This window comes from Sinocyclocheilus anshuiensis, unplaced genomic scaffold (genome assembly GCF_001515605.1).
Source record: "Sinocyclocheilus anshuiensis isolate Anshui unplaced genomic scaffold, SAMN03320099.WGS_v1.1 scaffold907, whole genome shotgun sequence".
NCBI classification, from domain to species: domain Eukaryota; kingdom Metazoa; phylum Chordata; class Actinopteri; order Cypriniformes; family Cyprinidae; genus Sinocyclocheilus; species Sinocyclocheilus anshuiensis.
The window spans coordinates 501,507-527,193 of NW_015546133.1; the positions used below are offsets into that span (position 1 = coordinate 501,507).

The 25,687-nt window shown below is 37.3% G+C and overlaps 1 pseudogene; it reads left to right on the top strand.

Moving 5' to 3' along the window:
- Positions 1 to 25,687, top strand: part of LOC107701085 (1,4-alpha-glucan-branching enzyme-like) — a 145,657-nt pseudogene that overhangs the window by 114,866 nt on the left and 5,104 nt on the right.

Consider the following 25,687-nt stretch of genomic DNA (forward strand, 5'->3'; position numbering starts at 1 on the left):
CAAGGCCGTCTTACCTTAAGACCCGCCCTGAGTGAGCTGTCATCAGTACGCCATTGTGTCGACTCTGGTGCAGGGGAAGACAAGAATGTCTCCAATTAAGCGACTGAGGTGCTTTGTTGTTGGATGTAATAATGAACATAGCAGTCGTCATTTTCTCCCGACATCTGAGCCGCTGAAGACGCAGTGGATTAACGTTACTTTCATTTCTGAAGGGAATGCGCCGATCCCGATCTGCCTAAATGCGTCTATGTTCGCGTGAATCATTCGTGATCCAGCTTCATCTACAGAAGAAGCGAGTATAAGGGTTTTTTATGAATCTTTGCAAAACGCCTTTCCTAATATGTGCTAGTTAGCAAGTTTCGTGGCTGAAGTTTACAGTCTGCTCGTCACCCCACGGAAGAGAGGGGCGGGGTCAGAAGAGCTCATTAGCATTTAAAGCAACATGGACTAGAATGATTTGCTGAAAACAGAGCTGATTTTGGCAGGATAAAAAAAGGTGTTTTTTACACTACCATTGAGAAATTTTAACCAAAGTATGTTATAGACTTTTCATTAAGACCCTAAAGAATCATATCAACTTGTGGAAAATGGGCATCCGATGACCCCTTTAATGTTATTATTTTACAAAATATTTTTAAATAGTATTTGGCTTAGTAGTATATAGGTTTATCCCCATTTTGCTCTAATAATAAAAACAATAATAATATTAATAAAGGCAAATGGGGCACAAAACAAATATTTTATTATTAAATATTATATATTGAGAAATGCATGTACATTTAGAAGTTCATCTTTTCACTCAAATTATTATGCTGCTGGCAATATAAAATATAATGAAAATGCAAAATAAATGGTCTCAGACTTATGGACCCCACTTTACTGCATAAATCTGCATAATTAGTTTCATTCTAGTCTTCATTCATTTTCAAGTCTCTTGTTTGTATCTTGTCAAGAGTCTGAGCTTGTGTGTGAGTCGCTGGAAGCATCAGAATCTTGTTTGTGAGCCCATCGAAATGGATGCATCTATACCTCAGATCAATAAAACAAATTGTGGTGTCAGACAGACCCCGGCAGGCTGCCTCAGATGGGGTGGGATCTATTTATTTTGCCCCCAAGAACGGAGCTCTATGTTGGGGGAGGCTTGAGTTTCTGCAAGGGGTCTTCTGCAGTCTCCATGCTTCTGGGAAAGAAAATGCGATCGATAAAGTGCTGTAGGAGTATATCTCCAGACCTTTCCTCGTACCTCTTTCCACATTTATATTTCATTTATTGTGTTTTTGCTCTTAGTTTGCCTCTTTCACAGTCAAGGGAAGCGGACAGGGACGCTACTTGTCTCTGATAGTCAACAACTGCTTAGGAGGCACACTTTGTCAGGCAACGGTTTGATAAATAAGTAAAAAGACAAACAGTATGTGTGCATTACAAGGTTGCAGCTGATGCTAAGAGAATCTTGGTGCTTGAAGCCAAGTGAAAGAGGTAACGACAATATCCTTTTTCAGTTTTGTACATGATGAAATCCTAGATTTTTATTTTTTTAATCAGTATTTTTGTCTTTGTTGTAAATGTATGAATTAGTTCATAATGTTCATTCATAGCAATATTATGCTATAATATTATATTATTACAATTTAAAACAACTATTTTCTAATTTTATATATTTTTTACAATGTAATTTATTTCTTTGATGGCAAATATTTTTGTGGAAACTGTGTTAATGTTTTTTTTTTTCAGAATTTTCAGAAATAGAAAGAACAGTATTTGTTTGAAATAGAAATTGTTTGTAACATAATTGTATTTACAGTTACTTTGGATCAACTTAAAGTGTCTTTGCTGAATAAACATGTTCATTTTTTATGGTTTCCATGTTAACATTAAGCTTCAAAAACTGTTCAACATCGATAATAATAAAAATCAGCATATTATAACGATTTCTGAAGAATCATGTGACACTGAAGACTGGGGTAATGGCTGCTGAAAATTCAGCTTTGCCATCATAGGAATACATTAAAATTTAAAATATATTTAAATAGACAGCAGTTATTTTAAATTGTAATAATATTTAACAATATTACTGTTTTTCCTGTATTTTTTTTATTAAATTAATCCATAATTTACTTAACTATTCTAAAGTCTTGTCAGTATCTTAACCAGTGTATATATATATATATAACATTTTCAGCACAGGTTTTTTCGTCTTGCCAAATCAGCTTTACCAAGCTCAATGTTAAATGCCTCACTGTCAAGTAATAAACACCTCTGCAAGGCACAGAGCTACACATGCTGAACAGCTAGTTTGAACCATGTTGCTAATGCACACTCCAGCAGCTCCAGACTCAAACGATCATCCTCTCATTATACCAAACCCAGAGCAGAGGCCCTCGCCCACCCTGCAACTCCGCTCATACCCCCTAGCCTCCTCTTCAGAGAACAAGGGCTGCAGGGAGCTACCGGAGATCCAGCTGAAGGCCTCCCACCAGGGCCTCTATTTAATCACGGCCCAGGCAGCGAGCCCGCTTGGTGGGGAATAAAGACACCCTACAACCAGTGCCACTTAGGCTTCCTCCAGACCCTGCCGCTGCCCTTTCTGTGTCTTGCTCACGAGGGGGGAGCCCTCTTTCCATGCCACCAGCCATTGGGCTTTGAAGATGAGAGACGAGGGTGATAGAAGTGTGGGACCAGTGGATAGAACGGTAAATACGGCCGTTTGCGCCTCCCCGAACATCTCATTTTGTGTTTGCTAGTGTATTCTTCTCATTAAAACATCGCCTTTAACCAGAGCCATTGTGGGCTTTGTGAAAAAAACATTTCCTCTGTTCCCACCCCGAGGCCATAAACCTAAATTTAGAGTTTAAAATGACACTCATTGATATTCAAGTGCCTTGTGCTTTTGCTTTTTTTTTTTACCTGCCAGTAGATTTGTACCATTCTCTTTCTCTCGATGGCCTGTCCTGTGTCTCTGACTCTCAGAGCTGATACTGTAGATGTTGAAGTGTGAATCCCACCAGGATGTCAGCTTGATTTCTCTTTGAAAAACACATTTTGCTGTGAGTCACATCCTCATTATATCTCATGCGTAATATAGAGGCACACACACGCCTTATATGAAGGTCTGGTATTGTTTCATATCTGCCGTCCCTTGTTCCCATAGCTGTGCTGCTGACTGGCTGGAGCCGTTACTAATCACTTAAAGCTGATCATTATGCCAGATTTCTCCTCCACTGGAATGTTTTGTTTTGGGGGAGGCAGGGACGGGGTCTTGGAGGATGATCAATCATTTCTCCTCGTGGAAGAATATCGATCCTTCTGGTCTCCAGGGCCATGAAGTGCAGAGGGGACGTTCAGCCAATCGGGCGGGTCGATAAGAACGCGGCTGGCTCATGCCGCCTTCTGATAGGTGATAACAGCCAGGGCCGTGCACAGACCTTTTGAGGGGCATGTGCTGAAACTGAAAAAGGGCACCCCCCCTTTTTTTTTACTGGTTACATCTTAATGATAAGCGGAGAGTATAGAATACTACATTCAAAAATTAGCTAGCTAGCAAATATGCATATTAACATCGTAAACATTAACCATGCTGTGAGTGTGACCATATATAATATGATTAAATGTTAATAAATTAAGTGTATCAGCAGATAACCATCATAAATCAAAGAAGAATTTTCTTAGAAATATATTTTACCTAGCTGACAAGGAACCACAGGTTGAGCCCTACCTGTGCACGTGCCTGATCACAGCCATGCTTTCTGATGCTGGACGGGTTGGAATAGTCACAATACTGGAAGGGTATGTGGGGATGATGGTTTTCCCATAGGAGAGATCGAATGAATCGCATAAAATCAACAAAGCCTCTCGGAAAGACCAGAGATAAGCTGTTTTTGCTCCATCGGTGACACCAAAAAGAATGGCAAAATACAATTTGTTTTCAAAAAAGGAAGTACCCTCCATTGTTTGGACAGATAGTCCTGGCCCCAACTCATTCCACTGGTTAAGCCCATGTTGCTATAATATGTTTTTTCTTAACCCATTGGCTAATATTTTTTCATATACAGTATATATATATATATGAGCAATATCACACTTGTGGCAGTGTGATATGGCTGTATAATGGCATGGCTGTGATTCGGCAATAGGTAATCACAGCGTGCTTTTATACAGCCATATCGCACTGCTACGAGTTTGATGGCACGACTTTAAAAAACAACTTTTAAAACAACTTTAAAAACCCTCTTTTGTGCGGCCACGGATTCAAATCTTGACAATTTTACAGCTGAGCTTAAGCCTCCATTACTAATTTGAATACGTCACTTTAGAACTAGTAACGAAGGAACAGTGAGTTGCTTAATTGAAAGCTTATTGTATTACTGTATTAACCCTTTAGGCGCCAGGGTTTTTTGGAAAAAATGCTGGATTTTGACATCAAGATTTCAAAAGCTTGTGGCTTGAAAGGGCTTAAAGATAGAGATCTACTGTAAATTAAAAAAATGTTGGGCATGACCGAAAGTTTATGTGGGGTGTAAATATACTCATCTAATTTGCATATTACGACGTCATCAGGGGCGGCCATCTTGAATTTCATAATATTCAGGAAATAGTAGATATTGAATTGATGTTTGAACTTGTGCATGTTTTTTTTTTGTCTTTTTATCCTCATTCCAAATGATCAGAAAAGAGGAAACCAACAATAAAACAGGAGAAAGTACTAAATTATTACTATATTACTATACTATACAGTGATAAATCCCACTCCCCCCTCCCAAATACACACACACAGTCACTTTAAATCAGTCTAAATAAGCTCTTTTTGCACTACAAATCATTATATCTGCACTGTTGTTTACTTCACTGGTTTGCACTCTATCTGCCATGTGCCGTGTGCTGCTTTATATATATTTTTTTTTATTTTTTTATATATTTTTTTACATTTTACCTTATTTGTATATTTGTATAGTTGTATTTTATACTTAATCTGTATATCTGTATTTATGTTCTACTGTTAGTGTTATCTGTATGCACCAAGGGTCTGAGAGTAACGCAATTTCAATTCTCTGTGTGTATGTGCTGTACATGTGGAAGAATTGACAATAAAGCAGACTTGAACTTGAACTTGAACATCATTTTGGTCTAGAATCGAAGTACTACATGTCTGCCATCTAGTGGTAGGGAATACAAATGAGATATTGCACCATATTAGGATCTACAGCCTATTTTATTTTAAACAGACTTTGGCGCTTAGAGGGTTAAAAGCTCACTGTATTATGTAGAGTATTATGAGCGAGAGATGGACTAAGCATGTGTGATTACCTGAATCTGATGCAGCATTCATTCTTCAGCTCAATCTCATATTCACAATAACACATTAGTTTGAATGTCTGCTGAGGAAAGTGATATATTTGTAGTACTATCCTTTACTGCTGACTCACTCATAAAAATAGTCTCTTGTCACCATCTAATATCGGAACAATGAACACACACACTGTTTCCCAATACTAAATACTACTGTTATTTATATAAAATATTATTTATTGAATAAAAATATTTAGCAAACAACAACGACAGCCATCATAAAAGTTGCTAGGCAATTCAGTCAAAAGGATAAAGGCAGCACTCTGATAGCCTATACAGCTTTAAAGTTATATAAAATATAACATGATGAGATTTTGACCTCAGCTAAAACTATTTGCTCTGGAACAAATAATAGATTAATGAGATCAAAGACTAACCATAGCTAACAAAAAAAGGTCCCCAGAAGGTCCCCTAAATGGCCTCTGCGAAGGTCCCCCAGGGTTTGTGAGTTTAAGGAAAAGCTAATAATTAATTAAATCCTAAAAAAGTCAAATTAAAATAAATCATTTTAAAATAACATGAATTAAAAAAAACACTTAAAGGGGTCATATGATGCGATTTCAATTTTTCCTTTCTCTGTAAGATCTGTAAGTTGCAAAGACTAAAGTCTCAAATCCAAAGAGATATTCTTTATAAAAGTTAAGAGTCAACCACGCCCTCCTAAAACGGCTCGTTCTAACACGCCCCCACATATCTACCTCACTATGTGGAAATATTAACATAATGCCGCCCAAATGTGCACGCAAAGAAAGAAGGCGTGGTTTCAGTAGTATGTTTTGTTATTAGTTTAAGTATTTGCTATTGACTGTTCAAATGCGGAGTTTTGCGCAGTGCAGAGTAACGCGTCGTGTGTGTGTGTGCGAGGGGAACAGGGTCACATCACAGGAGAGTGAACTGCCTGTCAGAAATCATAGCACGTCAGCTGTCTTAACCGCGGCTTGTGTACTGCATCATCACTGTGTCTGTCACGCGACTGTGTCTTGATATTTACTTTGAAAGCTGAAGCTCGCGATTATGGTAAGGGGCGTTACATTTCCAATGCGTGCTTGTGGTGTTCGGCCAATCACAATGCACTGGGTCAGCTGGCCAATCAGAGCAGACTGCGCTTGTCGGAAGGAGGGACTTTCTAGAAAACGAAGCGTTTGAGAGAGGCGGGGCATAGAGGACCTACAATAATGTACAGTATTTGAAATATAATGTGTTTTTTGAACATTAAAGCATGTCAACATATTCTGTTACACCAAATACACCAAATAATGATCTTTAAAATAGCATGACCCCTTTAATAAAAAAATTGAAATATTTAATTTGTTTATCTGCATGTCATCATGTTTAGAGTCAGAGAACCGTGAGCATGCAAATGTGTTACTTAATTATGAACTTATTACCTTAAAATCTCAAGGGTAGTTCAAGTAAATATATTGGGTGAAAGAGGTTTTGCTGACAAAAGAAGTTTGTGAAACGCTGCAATAAATGTAATCTGAATGTGTTTGAAAGACAAAAGTCTTCCCACGCCAGTAATACATGGTTAAATAACCTACTGAGTGAAAATACAAATAAACATTAATGTTTTTCATCAGTAGTTGATGCAATGTTGAAATGTTGAGAAAACACTTCTTAAAATTGAAATGATTTTTCTAAATCCAGTGGTCAAATGCTGTGTGGCCTCTCAGTTTTCTGTGTAATTTTTTAAAATGCAATTTAATCTAATTACAAGTACTTATTTTTTGGAATCTGATTATGTAATCCAGATTACGTGTAATCAGTCACTACCCATCTTTGTGTGTGTGTGTGTGTGTGTGTGTGTGTGTGTGTGTGTGTGTGTGTGTGTGTGTGTGTGTGTTTTTGTGTGCGTTAAAGCGCGCGTCTCTGGTTGTCAGCTGTGGGGTTAGTCTGATGGCAATTCTTCCCATTGGCTTCTAACCTAAAACAACAAAATGAACACATTCGGTAGTGTTATGATGTTATATGTCTAGGAGTATCGTTTGTCCATTGAAAAAAAGACTTGTAAAGACTGTTGACAATTTGGATTTAGACCAAGGTCCGAAATGTAGCACACATATTAAGATATGCCGTCCTAAATGGGTTTTTTTTTGCCACATATAGACGTCCAAGTGTGTATTTACCATATGAAAATTCAATATTTAAGTTCAATATTTGTCGATAGATAGGCTACATTAATCATTTCAGCTTTACATGCTATGCTAGCTTCAAAAGTGTTCACATAATGGACAGCAGCCGTACACGATGGACAACAACTTCAGCAAACATTTAAAAGGCGTTATCTTTATTAACAAACTGCATATTTGAAGTCTAAACAAGTACATTCTCACCTAAAAATGTATAAAACTACATTCTGTGACACAAAACCAGTATTATTTATAAAATTATATAGTGGATTTGGGCATCCGCCGCCATGACACTCGCTGTGATAAATACAAACGGAGTGATACAAACGGTTAAACAGTTTGTTAAACATCACTAGAATATCGTACTCCTTTCAGCCAATCAGATTTGAGGACCAGAAAGAACTGTTGTATATATATATATATATTTTTCCCACCAGTGAAAATGTGTTTGTCTGTTTGTTTATTTATTTGTTTTTGTATTATTTATTTAGTTGTTGCTTTTTACTTTTTTTTTTATTTATTTTATTTTTTATTTTATACTTTTCGTACTGGACACCATGACAAAAATACTGTTACTTAAATTAAATACTGATAATGCAGATATTTAATAATTATTTATTTATATATATTTTTTTTATTGTAATACTTTAGTTATTTATTTAGTTAGTTGTTATTTACTTATACATTTTTATTTTATTTATTTTTACTGGACACCGAGATAAAATACAGTTAATTAAATAAAATACTGTTATATAGTTATTATTAAATAAAAATGAAAATATTTTTACAAATATATTTTTTATTATTATTTTTTTTTTTATATATACTTTGCAGTGTTCCTATTGGGTTCACATGCATGCTTTGTTCATGATTTCTCAACAAACTTTGTTTGCTTTTGTAAGTCACATTTACCAAGTGTAACCACACTCAGAAAAGCATATAACGAAAGAAGTCCTCCAAACTTTATCCCTGCAGAGAGAAGTCTAGGGAGTGCAGTCAGGTCTATTTCAGACTTAAGGGTTCCCCAGTTAAAACGTTTCCGGGGGCAGGTTATCTTCAGATCGATTGGAGTGCTGGAGAAAGGACCATCTTCAGGAAAGTTTCAGAGAGCTGTACATCCAGGACGGTGGGACTTAGTGCACACTTGGGAAACTTTTCTCTGCATTATTCATGAAGACTAATGCACCAAGTTGAGGTGAAAGGCTACAGATTGTATAATGTTACATATTCGTAGGGCACGCATGAGGGACGTTCAATGACTGCCGTTCAAACCGGTTTAAAGGCAGTAAACTGAAACAATAGCATTAATTACTTTGATAAATACATGCTGTAATCTCTGCTTTTAGTGCCTTGGGCTCAGTCTCATTCTCTTGCTGTGCTTTTGTATGTATTTTTAACTCATTATTATAAAATTAAGACACATTTACACAAAATAAGATTAACCCCTTGAGACCCTAAATGTCTAAATGTGATCAATGTTTGCAGAATTAGATGTGTTGGGGAATTTGGATATTAACATGTAACATAATTATATTCTGCTAAAATGAACGAAATTACTTAATAAAAGATTTGTTCATTTTGCTGAATGAGATTAAAAGATCAGAGTCAGTCAAATGATCCGAAATTCCCATCGCTAGTCTGTACCAGAAAGAGAAATGATTAGTTCACCTCCCGAGTCTTTGGATCCGAGCCGTTCGTTCTTTTGTCACATTAGTTAATAATTCCCAACCATCCTTACAAACACATTTGCAGTTATGTGATGCGTTTCTGGTCTCAAATTGTAGCTTTTTGTTTCTTACAGTTTATACATTTGTGAATTTCTGTCATGATGGTTGAATGTGGTAATTATTATTAAAGAGTTGGTTAATGCTTTAAACCAGGGGTGTCAAACTCAGTTCCTGGAGGGCCGGAGCCCTGCAGAGTTTTGTTCCAACCCTGCTCCAACACACATACCATGTCGTTTTCAAATAAGCCTGAAGGACTTGATTAGTTGGATCAGGTGTGTTTAATTAGGGTTGAATCTAAACTCTGCAGGGCTCCGGCCCTCCAGGAATTGAGTTTGACACCCCTGCTTTAAACTTTATCCATATGATGAGGAAAATTCACTTTGATAAAGCAAAGATACCTACATATAATAACAACATACAGTTGATAATATGTAATGTTTGTGTTTGTTGTAAGATACTTAGCCGGGAAGCGGGCACGTGATCAAAGAACGAACGACTCAAACCCGGAGACTTGAGAAATGAACTAATCGATTCTGTTTCCGGTACAGACTGCATAGATTTAGCTGAACGAACTACTCAAACCCAAAGATTCGAGAGGTGAACTAATCAGTTCTGTTTCTGGTAGAGACTGCATAGCTTCAGTTTATGGGGATGTGATGTGACAAAAGAACGAGCAACTCAGATCGGGAGGTGAGGGAAACTAACAGACTGCATAACCTGAAAAAATGAATTAATCATTTCTGTTTCTCATAATTTGGCCTTGGTTGCATTATAGATTTCTTCTTATTCGAAATGTAAGCAGATGTGTTGTGGAATTTGAGCAACGTCTTGTAAATGGATGTGTTGTGGAATTTTACTATTAACATGTAACATTTTAATTATATTCAGCTGAAATAAACTAAATTAATGAAATGACTTGAAAAAAGATTTGTTCATTTTGATGAACGAGATTCAAAGATCCAAATCAGTGAAATGATCCGAACTTCCCATCATTATAACATTGTACGCAATCTCACAGTCTGAAGCGTCTGTCACACATGCTGCTGTGAATAATTAAATGAAGGGTCTTCTCATAGGATAAGAACGCGCAGTCTCATGAATAATTATAAGACACTGATGAGCGTCATCGAAGTACTATAGTCCTTTGCCACGTCACAAACTGTGATGTCAACACGATGTAGATTTTAAACTCGGAAGATGAAAATACGGCAAAAAAGCTAAAAATTAATCCGTTTTCTCAAACACTTAAAATCAATGGATGATAAAATTGTCTTCTATGATGTGCAACACAAACAGCTCTGCTAAAATCTAAGAAAAAGTAGTTTGGTGTTTCATGACCCTTTAAAGCAGGGGTGTCAAACTCTATTCCTGGAGGGCCAGAGCCCTGCAGAGTTTTGTTCCAACCCTGCTCCAACACACATACCATGTAGTTTTCAAATAAGCCAGAAGGACTTGATTAGTTGAATCAGGTGTGTTTAATTAGGGTTGAATCTAAACTCTGCAGAGTTCTTGACACCCCTGCTTTAAAGGATGAAAGTTCAGTATATTCAACTCAAAGCAGCATTCATGAATCAGCAGTTTCATTTAGAAGCATTTAGTGTATCCGTGATTTACAAAATGGGGCTCTGTTGTTTAATTAAACATATTTGACCTCAATACCCACTTTTGCATTTACAAGGATGCTGAAATTTTTCTTTCTCTTAAAATGTTGAGAACTGTAAAGCTAAAAATGCAGCTTAGATTGTTGGAATACTGAATTAAAATACTTGGAAGATTTTTGCGTTTTATTCAGAATAGTCAACAATGGTATCAGTAGGAGATTCAAATTATAAATATTTTCCTGCCAAACTTGTTTCTGTAATACATTTCAGAGTGTGAACTGCTTATATTTAGTTTTTCGCCCATATGTGGTAAAAATAGATATTTTTGAAAGAGTTAATAATGCAAAATAACCATTTATTAAATATTATTTTATTATTTTTAAAACAGTTTTAAAAAATGGTCATGTCATGTGATAGTAAAGGGGAAAAAATAGAAAATTATATTTCAATGCTTTTGCATCCACTCTCAAAACTTTTGTGATGGAAATAACATGTGGTGGAAGGAAAACGCAAAGTTTCTTGGGTGAACTGAACAGTACTGATTTTTTTGGAGGCAAAGAAAGACAAATTTTGCAAGGGAATGCAAGTGTTTTGTGAGCAAATTTAAAATTTCTTGGAGCAACACAATACTTGGGGAACACTATTTTTTGTGAGAGAATGCAGAAGTTTTGTGAGTGAATGCAAAAACATTGAAGTAAAATTTTTCCTCCCATCTCATATTATTTTTTTCCATCAGCATGTCCCCTTAGGTGCTCATGTACTGCATTTTAAAACACATCATTCAAATGTATTATAACAAACAGTAGTCAATACCCTGTGTGTAGCAGTACACTTGTATTCCATTCTAAACATAGCCTTTGATAAACAACAGTTGGCCTCAAAACAAAGTGGAGAGATTGATTGGATTGTCTAATGTTGATTTAATGGTGATTGATTAAAGCTGTAGATACTTTCATAAGATTCAAACACTAATCTCATTCACACAGTGAACACAAGGTGGGTACACAGACATCATTTGTGTAGCCAAAGAATGAAAGTTACTAAATTGTTTATCTACACTGAGATGAAAGCAGACATGAATCTTATGAAATGAGAGCTACCTTTTCAGCATTTCAACAGAGGCGATTTAAGGGCTGAATTAAAGTAGGCAAAAAAGTCTTTAGAAGCTAAATAAAAAGGGCGAATTGGCTTGAGAGAAAGGATAAGGTGTGTTTGAAATTAGAAAATGAGAGAAAACTTCCCAAGCAGATAAAGAGAGAGAGTGAGAGAATGTCATGCGGGTATAGATTTTAGATTTAGGATATTCGATTTTCAACAGTTCAAGGAGTTTAGGTGAACGACCCACGGCCGTGTTGATTCCCAGAGTGCTTCCTGTGGTGCAGAGACCCGATTCCTGCTCCAAAAGTCGCTCAATCCTTCTGAGAAAAGCAGAGGAGCCCGGTGGAAACTATCACCCTCTGTTCAGTACTAACGGGGTGTATCTCTAAGAGAAATTAGCCACCTTCCAAACAACCCGGGGAAAAGAAGAAAAGGCAAGAAAAATAGATTGAGCAGAAAAGGATTTGGAAATGCAGGAAAAAAGACTGAAATCTAAAGAGTAGAGAGATTGCCTTAACACCAGCCTCCCCGAAGAAATTCTGGGAAAATCAGGCAGTGCTTGGGAGGGTGCGGTTCTGCTCATGCGCACGCCATTGTTGTCTGTTTACTAGATTCAATCACAATCCCTCTCAAATCCCCAATTTTACACAGAGCCATGGCATTTTTATTGCCGATTTTAAAACTATCACGGCAAGTCAGCAGATATAATTTCTCTCCAAAATGATGTGCTTGCCAATTCCTGAACCTGATGTTTTTTCCTCTCCTCTGTGAGGTTTTGTTTGTTTGTTGAAGGAGGACAGGAATACACCTCTTGGGAGTGAGGAAGGAAGGTCTGGAGCTGATCCATCATTTTTGGAAGTAGAGATTTTCTGGTTTAATAAGAATAAGGTTGCCACCTGCCCTTCTTATCCAGCTCACAATTAAAAAAACATGTTTGACTTTCTCTAAATCCCTACAGCAGCTGGCAGCTTTTACAAGCATCGTCATATGAAACTCACCAGTCGAGAACCGCTAATAGGTTGTTTGCAATCACGTGATTCTGATGACGCGCGAAATGCAGATGGAGGGCAGGAAGTGATTTTTCTCCATAGAAATCACTAGCAGAAACTCAAAATGCCAGTGTTTTGCATTGTTTATGGATGTTCAAATCGGACAAACCGAGAAACCACAAGGAGCTTTTATCGTGTACAAAAATGTGTTGCTCGTAAGGGGGGAAAATTCAAGAATTTGACTGAAAAACGCTGGGAAAAGTGACTTGTAAACCTGCGTCTGCGGTCGGGAGGAGCGAAGCCGGATAATGCTCGTGTGTGCAAATGGTTAATATAAGATAATAATATATTAAAATATTAATAAAGAAATATATAAATAGATACAGGGTGACTGTCAGAATTCACTCGCGCGTCATCGGTGACGTCATGTGCAAACAACCTATTTAAATGTGGGTGCTGAATTGTAAGTCTGTGAAGGCACAGAATATATTCATCCAGTCATTGTCAAATGTTTTTTATTACGTTTTAAGACGTCCTCTTTAGCAGCAGTCAAATGTCAGAAATAATTGTTCAGTTGTAGCATTTCACAGTATCGATTCTGATTAGATTATGTATGCTAATTGTTAACAGTTAGTGACTGCCTATGTCTTATTTTATTTTATTTATTTATTTTATTTTTTTATTTTTTTTGACACTGACCTTCAGGGCACCTTATGACCGAAAAAAGTAAACTGTATGTTAATTGTAAGCCTGAAAAAATATGTTTAATGCATTACCCTTGCAGGCATCGGAAATATATGCAGAAATATTGCGAAATTATGCAGGAAAAATATATATTTTCTCTGTCTTATTGTGTTAGATGCAGCATAAAATATATAATATTAATGTAAGATAAGCCAATTAATTTTTCCTCTTTGGCCTTCAGGACTTTTCTGTTCAGATGTATGCATGCATTTTCATCACTCGTTTAGCTGAAATTTGTTCGCACCAAAAAAGTTTGCACTTACCAATCTGAAGTGTTACTTCATTTGCATGATGCAGTGTTTCAACCACTTTATGTGACTGTTACATTTAGGATGTTTGATAATAAGAATCCACTAACCTGTAGTATTTGAATTAGTTTAGTAGTATTATTTTAGAGTAAGTGAGTTCTCCCCAGCTTCTCTCCTCTCCGTGTGGAGCCTGTTCACTGGTCTGGCTGTGAACACACACACATACAAACTAACACAGCTCTGATAGGGGGTAAATTATGTTGTAGCTAATGATTACATTTGCTAGCGGGGGGCCTAGAGGATTGCCTGAGGGCCTCCACGGGAAGGCAAGGGTGAGATATGTTCCTTAGACACAAATTCTTGACTAAAGACTCAGATGGATTAGTCACTATATAATTATAAATGTCCCTGTGACACATAACATATACTTACTGGCAATCAACGCTTCAACTCTTCCTGCCATTTACCTGTGATGTGAATCAGTATGGTGCACATGAATTTGGGCACTAGCAGGGGTCTTGATCCACTAAACACTGAGACACTGATGATTCAGTTACGTGTAACATGATTACAAGGTCACAAGCTGGTATTTATCATCAAAATTGCTGCAGAACACACAGTGACTAATGTGCTTCCAGTATCATTTGTTTAGCATTCATGTGAATCTTCATAAGTCAAAATTTGAAGTATATGCTTAATCTTTAAAAAAGACACAGATAAACTGCCTGGCCAAAAAAAAAAAAAAAAAGTCTCCATTTGGATTTAAATAAGTAAATACTGAAGAGTCTGGAATTGCATCATTATTGCAGTGATTAATATATTTCTGGTATGTTATATGTTTTGCAACAATTCTTTTAACCCTATAGCTTTTCATTTCTTAAACAACCATATTGGAAGACGTACACATGTCCATATTCCAGGATGACAATGTCAGGATTCACTGGACCCAAATTGGGAAATAGTGGTTCAGTAAGCATGAGGAATCAGTTTCATGTATGATTTGGCCACCACAGAATCCTGCGCTTAACCCTACTGAAAGTCAGGATGTGCTGGAGTCGACTTCACTGAGTGGTTCAACTCGCCCATTGTCAATACAAGATCTCAGACAAAAATTAATATAACTCTTAATGGAAATAAATGTTGTGATGTTGCATAATGTTGTTGAAACAATTCCACAACAAAAGAACACAATGTTATCGATAAAGGCGGTCCAACGAAATGGCAACTTTTTTTTTTTGTTTTGGCCAGGCAGTGTATATGCCAAATTGTTTTTTTTCTTATGATTGATATCAAAACCACAGTAATACAGTTAAATATTAATGCTATTTAAAATAACTACATTTATTTAAAAAATAAATTAAATATATTGACATTTTCTATTTTAATATATTTTAAAATGTAATTTATTACCTTGATAACAAATCTAAATTTTTACATGGTTCCTCAGGAATTATTATAACATGCTGATTTTGGTGATTTAAAAAAAAAAACATTCTTATTATAAATGTTGAAAACAGTTGTGCTTCTTTATATTTTTGTGGATACGGTGATACATTTATCTACAAATAAACTTTCTTTCTCTTTTTTTAGAAACACTTTTATTATTCTTCAGTTTCTCTCTCAAACATGTATCATTGATTAGAGGTCTCTCGTGACTGCAAATGTGCATTGTCTCACCTCAGAGATGTAGATAGAGATCAATGTGTTGCGTGTCATTTCTCTGGTGCTTCCCTCTTGTCTTGAGCTGTTACCCAACAGCACAGCCATCCATCACATCTCATGCGTTTATCATTATCCGACCAACCATCTGTCCCTTAGCTACTCTTGACAAGAGAGAGGGAGAGTATAAGAGAGAGATAAATGTCACAAGACCAACGAGCATTTCGCTAGAGTCTCCTTACAGTTCCTTGATCATGTTTTGTATCAGATATAAGATCAAATTGAACTCGGACGAGCTTCAGTACGGGGGTCAAGGGAGGCTTGTGCAGGACACAGAGTTCTTCACAGAGCCCATGCCTTTCAATGGTCGAGCCCAATCATTTCTGGAAAGTTTGACAAAAATTGGATGGTGTGTAGTAGGTTAAAGTCTGGGCTGGTCCATGACCTCAAGTTTGCCCCTTAACAAAGCATTCGATCCACATCTCATTATCATTTTTTCATCACCATATGTTTCAATGGCAGATTTTCCCCCACCACTTTATGAAATTACTTGTTGCAAGCATGTGTCTAATACAAAATAAGCATCTCCATTGTTCGAGGAGGAGTCTTAATTTTGCTTGTTATAATGAGTGGCGATCTGAATTTGTTATGGCAGACCCACGTTCAATCAATTGCTTTTCAATCCAGTCTAGTGAAACCACAAAACAAAATGCAAACAAATGTGCTCCTGAATGAGTAACTGAAAGCAAAAACGTACAGCTAGACAAATAATTCAACATGCAGTTGTGCATCAATGCATTTATCCTCTATCCAAAAATGACAGATGTAGAAATTAAATGATAAAAATTATATATCCACACATTTGAGAATTTGAATTGGTCAGCAAGATTGATTGCTTTCTTAAATCAGCCTATTATGAAAGGATTTGTTAGCTGCACATTGTTCTCATTGATTGGCCAGTGTGTGAAAGGTTTGGGTTTGCACAGTATCTATCTTTTCCTCATATGCTGCAATGTGCAACGAGCCACATAAATCGTTGCTTATTTCATCTTAGCTTAGATTATCGTCTGTGTAGTACTTCAAGGTTGTGTAAGTATGTGTGTGTTTGTGATATACTTGCAGCTAAAAAGGATGATCTTGTGTCCAAAGCTTTGCATTAAAGCACACTGAATGTGCTGTAAACAGAACCTTGATTCTGACCCTGAAATGTTACCTGTATAAAAACACTTTACCCGAACTAGCTCAAAACAGCAGTGGTTTTAAAGAAGTGAGCAAAGTAGTATTTCATTATGCAATAGTAAGCTTCATAGAGTAATGCGTTTATTGAAAAATATGGCTTTAAAGTACAGCAAGAGATTGAATAAATCATGATCTCATTTCGGCCTCATTACAGCTCGTTGAATTTTATGGCAATCCACTTTATATAGTCTATGAAGTCTGAACTCTGAAGGTGAGCACTGCTGCCCTTCCCATAAATCAGCTGAAGATTTTTAAGTAAGTTTTTTGCAGAGCAGCCCAAACTGCTTGTTTGAGGTATATGGGCTTTTGATGCAGTTCTTCGGTTATGCAAACATTCTTATTGCTGTGTTGGTTTGTTTGGAGGTTGGTTTGGAGAGTTTGAGTTCTTTATGCAATATAACATGTATATGTTATATATAGATCATGTATATATGCTGTGTATATCATGCAGTGAAATGTCTGGTCTTAATGCCCTGTAAATGTGTCCTTTATGCAGTGTAAAGTTTGCAGAGTTCTACAAGTGTGTTGTGTAAAGTTTATTTGTCTAGTGTAAAGATTCTTTGCATACAGTGTGAAGGGTTCTTTTTTTCTATGAAAAGTTCATGCAGTATAACATTTCTTCATGTAATGTGAAGATTCTTTATTTATTATTTGTTCTATATTTAATTGTATGTCATGCTGTGTAAATGTTTGTCTTCATGCCCTGTAAAGTGTCCTCATTCTGTGTAAAGTTCCGTTATGCAGTGAAAAGTTTGTTTGCAGAGTTCTACAAGTTTGCTGTTTGTGTAAAAATTCTTTACATATATTTTAAAAGTTCCTCTTAAAGGACCTTAATGCCCGTTTGAAGTTAATTTGTGCAGTTAGAAGGTTCATCATGCAGTGTAAAGGCTCTTTGTGCTGTTTGAAAGTTCAGAAGTTGTTTGTGTGAAGGTTTCTTGTGGGGTGTAATGGTTCTGAAATCAATGTATCTTTATGCAGTGTGAGGGTTCTTGTGCCTTTTTAAGGTGTCCTAATGTAGTATAAAGGTTGTTCTTGCAGTGTTAAGCTTCCGTATACAGTGTAAAATTTCTGCATCCAGTGAAGAAGCTGTGTATGATGTGTGCAATTGTTACAGGTCCCGGGAGTGGAACACGTAAACAGATTAAAAGTACCTGAATTTTCAGGAGAAACAAAAGCACATGCAAACTTCAGTGGTTTTCCTCAGGCACAGCTTGTAGCGTCTCTTTATTAACATTAAAGGGTTAGTTCACCCAAAAATGAAAATTAGCCCATAAATTACTCACCCTCAAGTCATCCTAGGTGTATATGACCTCATACATCATCAGCCCGGAGCTGCTTCCATTTACAACAGTGAGCGCAAGCTACATTAAAGTGATTATTACAAAAATGCATCGATTCGCTACAGAAGGCCTTTGTTCACCCCCCGGAGCCGTGTGAGACACTTTTTTTTTATGGATGGGCGCATTTTAATTAAGTGCTTTTGGACTGATGCATGCAACACCCGCTGAGTGCCATGAAACAGCTTGAAAGATCAAAGACCATTTTTAATATAACTACGACTGGATTCATCTGAAAGAAGAAAGTCATATACACCTAGGATGACTTGAGGGTGAGTAATTTATGGGCTAATTTTCATTTTTGGGTGAACTAACCCTTTAACATCATAGCAACAGCATAATAATGAATTCTCTTTCAGTGTTTTCACCATTCTTTTTCAATTATTTCACAACAATAAAGTCTTCAAATACTTGTTCCTTGTTTATCACTCTTATACATTAAGACATTTAATCATTATAGCTTGTGTACTGATCAGTCTGACACAAAATACACTTTAAAGTTCCTTCAGTCAGCCATTTTTTCTCATTTTCTCTGTGAACACTTCTTTTATAAAACCATTTAATGTTACAATTGAATTATTAAACTCATTTGTCATCATCATGCATCTGTTATCTTGTATCATTTAAATTGTTACGGTCACACTTGACACATTTTTCTATTCAATTATCACATACTGGAATAAATTTATTATTATTAGCATGGAAATTGATAATCACAAACCCAACACAGACCAACTGTCATTTTACCTTTGCTTTCATCTGAAAGACTCAATTAGCCACTGTGAACAAGCTATTCGCTTTCCAACAAATAGGAAATGTGTACACGCATGTTTTTACATTCATAATGACACACATTTTCCGTATTTATGAAAACACCTGAATTATCAGGAGAAACAAAAGCACACGCAAACTTCAGTGGCTTTCCTCAGGTGCAGCTTGTTAGCGTCTGAGGTAAGCACAACGTGCGCACATTCTCTAGTGGCTAGAGCTGTATTGTTTCAAAACTCAGTCACGTGATAATTATTAAATAACTCAGTGTACAATCAACTCTGTTTTCCCCTTTTTGTCACATCATAAATACATAAATATTAATAATAAAACAAACATTCATTGTCACTACACATATTCGCAGATTCTACCCGACCTATAAAGCCTCAGCAGCATCCACCTAAAATTAGGGCTTCACGATAAATCGCATGCGATATTTAACTCGCATCTTATCAGTAAAGCCTACAGAACCGGCTTTACTGATAAGATGCGAGTAAAACATCGCATGCGATTTATCGTGCAGCCCTACCTAAAATGCTCTATGACCAGATGCATAATAAAACACGGACAAAGCAACTCATCAACTTACAGTGGATTGTTGCCTTTCATTGTCAATTGCGCTTGTTCCTGTTGTGTGTCCTCAATCTGGCAACCCGCATGAGCGTCGAGTGAGGAGAAACAACACCGTCTAATATTGAGAATTTGAACTGCAGAAACCATTTCAACCGCTAGCTATCAACATTACATGCTCCATCTTTAAAGGGTTAGTTCACCCAAAAATGAAAATTAGACTGTGTTTTACTTACCCTCAAAGCATCCTAGGTGTATATGACTTTCTTCTTTCAGATGAATCCAGTCGTAGTTATATTAAAAATGGTCTTTGATCTTTCAAGCTGTTTCATGGCACTCAGCGGGTGTTGCATGCATCAGTCCAAGCCTCTGAGATATGCTAGTCTCGCGAGTTTGTTTATAGGAGCAAAGGAAGCAAAGTTTCCTTACTTTAGTAAAGGAAAACCAGTCTCCTTTTGGTTTATATCGAAATCTTCCGTCATTTTTCTTTGCAAATCCTCAGTTTGTACTTCTAATTCGTGACCGGTGTTTTGTTTTGTTCTCTCTCCACATTCGTCACTAATCACGCAACGCCGACGTACTACATCATCCGCCGGAACACCTTCCGCGTATGACAGATAACGGAAGTGACAGAAAAGTGTTTATAACGTTTGAAATATGGATATTTTTCTTACAAAAACACATGGATTCGCTACAGGAGGCCTTTATTCACCCCCCGGAGCCATGTGAGGGACGTTTTATTATGGATGCGCACGCTTTATTTGATGACTTGTGGACTGTTCAACTGCAACACCTGCTGACTGCAATGATAGAGCTTGGAATTGCCAGGACAGTCTTTAATATAACTCCGATTGGATTCGTCTGAAAGAAGAAAGTCATATACATCTAGGATGCCTCGAGGGTGAGTAAAACACAAGCTAATTTTCAACCCTTTAAGGATGTGTTTGTCACTCAGATGAGTGTATGGAGTCCTTTGAGTGTGCAGCGCTGGCCTGGATACAGCAGGAGACTCCAAACACAACTCTGGAGATGGAGATGAACCCTTGGGGAGGTTTTAGGCTGAACTTCAAACCGTTCCCCATACCTGATTTATTTTCAGAGTTCTCAATCTGTCTCTATCTTTCCCTCTTTCACTCCCTTTTCTCTACTGCTAGTAACTGCCCATTCAGTCATTTCCCCAGGCTGTTTTCTGATGGAGGGCTGGGGCCAGGGAATAAGGTAGGCCTGTAACGAACAGTTGAAAGAGCCGTCTCCAATCAGTTAGCCTGTGAAAGCCTTGGTAACTTTCTGTTCATAATATAAGCTTTCTGTTTAACTCTCCCTCTCTTTTGTGGCAGGTCCATAAACACACCCCCTTGGTTTCATATTGCTATTGATCTTTGGCTGCCCCTTATTTATATACTGATAAATGTATCATTTGTTTTCTCTGCTATAGAAAGGAAACTCAGCCTATTAGTTTCTCAATGTCTTCCTCATATTTATCCTTTACGGTCCGCCTCTCCTTCCCTTTCATAGTCGGCTGGCTAGGCAGCTTATTAAGGGTATACAGATGAATAAAAAAGATGGATGAATAGGTGGAAAGCGAAACAAACATTTTCAATGTAATCGCACATTCTTGGCCATATTAGATATTGAAAGCTTGTATAGATGGATGAATGGATAAAATAGGGTTCATCCAATGCAGGAGCAAGTGTAACCTGCAATAATCCTTCATAACACTCAGAATGCTACAAATCTAGCTACCATCTTTTTGTATAAAACATTTATATATCTATAATGTAATTTCACCATTAATAAACATATAATGGAAAAGATTCGTTTATAACATTGAATTGAATTCTGTCATTTATTCACACTCAGTTTTATTTTGATTTTATTTTATTTTGCAAAAATGTTTCACAGTGTAACAACTATATATAACTATATTTCATAATAACTGAATTTTTCTCAGTCAGACAGAGAGAACCCTACTCAGTGTATGCAGAATAAATGTCATCAGTCTATCTTATTTTCAAATAATTTGAGTGTTACAACTGCCCCGGTCTCCCCTAGAGACTGACCTTTATACTTTTGAAAAATTTCTGTTGCTAAGAAACCTTGGCATTTTTTAAACCAATGAAATTAAATATGTTCTCAGTTAATAATTCCTCTTTTATTACTTTAAATTGCAGAATTCAAACTCGTCATTGTTTCTTTCAGTTCATTGTAAGTGCAAGCTGTCTATCCTATGCAAATCTAGCTAGCAGTAGTCTTTTTCTCTCTGCAATCTAATGTTTACGTTTTAAAGACCTGATAAAAAAAAAAGATAAACACCCTCCTTCTCTCACACACACAAACAAGTTTACACACCATGCACACACGCTTTAGAGGAATGTCTGGTTGTGACAGGAAATGAATTATTAAAACGAGACGCAGGTGCTGGATGCTGCCTCCATTTTGGGAGACTCACAAAATGATTTATTTAAAGGACTGTTGCTTCAAAGTCAGTTTAAAGTCTGTCTTTTCTCGCCATTTCTCTTTAATGGGACCCATCATCTCAATCACTGATTTCACCCCTCTCTCTTTCGCTCTGCCTTATCTCTCTTGTTCTTTTGCTATCTCATTCATTCTATTCTCTTTCTCAGAAACAAGCCAACATTTGCACTCTGAATTTGCACTTCTTTGCTCACAGCTATCGCAGTTTGAAAGGATGAGCCGTGCTGGATGGCTAGGGTGTTTGTTCAATATTGCAGGTTTCACATGGTACCCTCAGCACTCGGACATAAATAAACATCACACTGGTTTCGATCAGGCCCGCTTGTAGGACGCATCACCCGTTACCCTGAACAGCCCTTTCCACGGGCTTTCTGCATGAATTGCTCACTTTATCCCTCGTAGTTTTCATTTTGGGACAAGAAGAATTACTTTATACACAGCAGTGCTCGCTCAAAAAGCTCCAATTTGTCAGATCATAAAAAAGGTTTTTGCTCCCCTCCAATTTGGGCTCGATAGCAGGTGAGCTTGTTTCATTTCAAAGTAGTTTCTCACATTTTTTTGGACACATTCAGTGCTGAATCAGCCATTTGGTTAACCTTCCACTCACAGTGTATGTCCTCTGATTTTCCTGTTTTCAGATTTAACCCTCTATTGTAGGTGTTAGGAAAGCAGTGTTAAAGTTTGATAAACTTATAGCATAATTTTGGTTTTAATTGGAAAAGTGAATGGAAGAGCTGCTGTATATTATTGTAAATATGTAATTTGACTTCTAAATAACAATAAAAATAATTAGCTTAAAAAACAAAATGCAATAATTACAAAAATACTATAACTACACTTTATTAATAAAAAATAAGAGAAAAACTCTACAAAATAATATATATATATATTGCAAAATGTTCATAGACATAGATTAAATGTGACTGTCTTCTCATCCAGAAGTAATAATTACTGTACTGATTATTTCACAGACATAACTCCAAAAGCAAAGCATAATATATGGCATTCTGCTCATGGATATCTAGTTTAATTGCTACCAAGTGACTCTAACAAAATTGTGAATATCTATAAAAAAAAATGGTATGCCACTAACCTGGCAAACTTCAAATACACTGATGATTATTTTGTGTTCAAAAGCATTTGGTTTAGCTCCCAATACCTTGAAGTCTGACTTAGGACAGACTATTAATGTGTCAATTGAAAATCTTCTTATAGAAATTAACCATTCTATTTCCATCTTATGTGCATTGTGTGTTTGCAAAGGGAATAAAATTGTGGGTTAACCGTTCCAGTGCCAACTTTGGATGACTTCGGATGAGCACAGGCCGCACTTAACAGTTGTTCCTTTTTCCTTCTCTCTCTTTCCGTCTTTGTCTCTCTGAAGAATGGGCAATAGAAGATTTCTTAATGAGCAGCAGGATTGAATAATTACAGCCCTTAGATGTTTTCTTGATGAGATGCTTGCAGCTCATGATGGGCCACGCAGCTCTTCTGACGATTCCCGAAGAAAAGAACAGAGGAAAGATACAGAAGTGTGAAGCTCTGTGATCAAAGGAATGAAAAAGCTCCCTTTCATTTCACTCACTGTCTAAAGCAATTTGAATCCTCCATGTTCAGCCACACTGTACGGATAATAAGGAAGCAGACTGTGATGGAGGACGGGAAGAACAGTGGGAGTTTTCATACTAATTTATAACCTTCCCTCTGACCCACATTCATTGGGTCCCAGTGACCATGTTGAGTGAGCGACAGCTCTTGGAAGGACACCTTGCTATTGGACACTCTACAGGTCATCACAGTTTTATGGATCCGGTGACTTAGTAACCTCTCATTCCACATGAGAAAATGGCCTTCATTAGCAGGAGGAGCAACTCTGGGATAAGATATATCGAGCAGTTAGCAGAACGAGGTGAAGAGAAAGAGAAAAACTCCTCAAAATCCTTGGAGGATAGACTGGGACACTCAAGGGGAGAGACAACCCTCCCTATTCTATCTGCTTTATATGCTTATAAAATGTTGATCAGAGTGTTTAAATATATTATCTACCCAAAGGCATTGCTCAACTTTTGAAAGAGAGGCACTGCAAGCCACAAACCTTCACTGTGGGTGATGCGAGCGTCGAACGTGAAGCAAATGTCTGATGGTTTGCAGTCATTTGACAGCTTTGTTCCTTTTACATTTACAAGAGCACAAATTGAAAACGTTTTTTTTTTTTCTAACAAGAGTCTCTGAAGTTCTGGTTTTGCATTAAGAGCAAGTTCATATTTGCAGACAGGCACACCCTGGAGCATTTTGGGGTGAGGCGCTGCCATAAAAGAAATCTAGGGACCTTTGAACCTGCTGCCTTCCAGCACTGTGTCCACATCTCTTGTAGTGTAACCTAGTGAACCAAGGATACATACCACCCACACTTGAGCTCGGGGCATCTTATAAACAAGTTTGAGTTTTCGGGGTGTCTGTATAAAACGTGCGTTGCTGTGTAGATGCTAGGGTTTCTTGGGCAGGGGTGTCCAATTCTGCTCCTCAAGGCCACTGTCCTGGGATATATCGCCCTCCGAAGGGCACTTCGGAGTGAAAACAATCATGGCCGCCATATTGAAGGGTCGTTACAAACCGAAGTGCTCAAATCTGGCCACTTCAAAGGGCCCTTCGGAATGAAGGATTTCGAAGGGTACGACTGATGGACACTTCGGGTTCCCATGATCCTTTGCGCAGATTCTTTGCATGATGACGGCACCTCCGTGTGTGCACGTCATGATGACGCAGAAGGGCACTTCAAGAAACAGTTGTTTGGTCCTCTACACCCTTCATCCCTTCGAAGCTCTCACTTCGGAGGGTAAACCCTTTGAAGGAATTAGGGCATAGGGATGAGCCCTTCCGAATGGAATGCAGGGAAAGTCACTAGAAGGCAAGCCTGCAATCTTTAGCCAAAAAAGCGTAACGGCTAATTCTAACGCTTCCAGTTTGCCAGTACGTGGGAAAGGAGACCAGAGGCCATTTTTTTTAATGGATGTCAATGGAGGAGAGGCTTCACTACGCTGAATAAATAGCTTTTTAGAGGAAACAGCTCACCATTTAATGAATCGACAGCCTATCGGCTAATCTCCAACATGTTTTACACTAAACAATACTTTTGGATTGAACTAATTAAAAATTCCGTTTTATAAGAGAAGTCACTGACTTTTTGCGACAGGTGGGATTCAGCTTACGGCATTTCTCATTTATTCCTATGGTATCCGTAAATGCCGATTGAGTGTCGCACAACTCTGACTGAAATTCAATGACGTCAAGGCTGTAATGTGATTGGTTATTAAGGCACACGTGATCCAAGTTGAGCGTTACACTTTCTCCAGTAGTGAGTAATACAGAGCCTCTCATCTCCCTATAGTAAGATAATCTCTGTATTAGAAACTTCCAGGCAGGTGTGTTGAGGCAAGTTGGAGCTAAATTCTGCAGGACGGTGGCCCTCCAAGACCAAGTTCGGACACCCCTGTTCTAGGGTGTTACTAGAACCCTTAGCATACCACATGCCTTAAAACCTGCTGCCTCAGTGCTAGGTTGTTGCGAATGGTTGCCAGGTCTTTTTATTTATTATACAATTAACAAAAGCAAAAATAGGCCTCTGACACTAGCTTGCTCTATTATTTTTCTATTCTATCTGTTTTCTTTTTATTATACAATTTATTTATATGATTTAAAAAAATAAAAAAAAACTTGCTACGTGTACTGCATTAAGCTAACTGAGACTTGTTATAGCACT